We start from the raw sequence: 1,519 nt of genomic DNA on the forward strand, positions 1-1,519 counted from the left end.
CTTCAATTATTTCATTTCACTTCAATCCACAATCAAAATCCATGGCACAGCAGTCAAGAAATCAAAAGATAGTAGTTATGTATTGTGGAGTTGAGTACTACTTATAGTGACCTTATGAACAATGGGTCTGAACCTTACCCTTTCTTGTGCAATCTCCCTAACCTCTGAGCATGTTGTTTCTATCACTATGTCAATTCATCCAATTGAGGGTCTTCCTCTTTTTCACAGACTCTCCACCTTTCCAAGCATTATGTCCCTTTACAAAGATCAGCCCTTCCTAACAACATGCTCAAAATATGTGAGACAAAACAGCACCATAATGTCTTTAAGGAACATCCTTTTTACACTTTCTCTAAGACATATTTATTTGTGAGTGATAGATATTATACATAGGCATACAAGGAAGACCTGTTAATAAAATTATTATTCAAATATATGCTCCAACAACCAAAGCCAAAGAGGAGGAAATTGAAGATTTCAATCAACTTTTGCACTGGTGGCCTAATGTTAAGAAACTGTGCTGTAGTCCCAAAGGCACACAGTTCAAATCCTCCAGCAGCTCCTCAGGAGAAGGATGGGCAATCTTCTGTGTGATTTACTGCCTCTGAAAACCCACTGGAAAGTTAACTATGGGTAAGTTCTAATGTGACAGCAAACAAAAATAATTAACTTATGCAGTCTGAAATTCACCAAACATGCCATCAAGGTATATTAATAATAATCAGTGAATTTAAAAGTTGAAAACAAACAACAAGGATTGGTAGTTATAAATTATGAATTCGGTGAACAAAAGAAGGCTGGAGATTGAGTTTCGTACAATAAATGATCTATTCATTGCAAATACTTCCTTTAAAAACCACAAACAGTGGCTATACACATGAACCCCATCTGATGGACTGCATAGTAATCAGATTGACTATGTCTGTGGAAGAAATTGAAAAAGTTCAATAACAGCAGTTAAAACCAGCCCATAATCTGATTGTGGAACAGACTGTCAACTGCTCATGAGCAAGTTCATATTGAAGTTGAAAATTAAAACAAGTCCACAAGAGCCAAAATATGACTTCAAGTCTGTCCTATTTGAATTTAAAAATCATCTCAAAGATAGGACATTGAACACTATTGAAGATCCAATAAGTTATGGGATGACATCAAGGATATCATCATCCATGAAGAAAGTCAAAGACCATTACAAAGACAGAGGAGAAAGAAAAGTCTAATGGATGTGAGAAGAGACTCTGAAAATTGCACTAGAACACTGAGATGCCAAAACAAAGGGAAATACAGGTGATATGGAAGAAACGAACAGGATATTTCAAAGGGCAGCTTTAGAAGAGAAAGCAAAGTGTTATAACAAAATGTGCAGAGAGCTGGAGTTAGAAAATAAAAAGGGAAAGATTCAGCATTTCTCAACCTGAAATAAAGGCAAACAAATTTAAATCTTGACTTGCAATACTGAAGGACGCTACGGGATATATAGAAGGTTAGTGAAAAATAAGAAGACTCTCAGTGAGGTGAA

The sequence above is a fragment of the Elephantulus edwardii genome, unplaced genomic scaffold (assembly GCF_000299155.1).
Source record: "Elephantulus edwardii isolate Elephantulus edwardi_28Jun2011 unplaced genomic scaffold, EleEdw1.0 scaffold00057, whole genome shotgun sequence".
In the NCBI taxonomy this organism is placed as follows: Eukaryota; Metazoa; Chordata; class Mammalia; order Macroscelidea; family Macroscelididae; genus Elephantulus; species Elephantulus edwardii.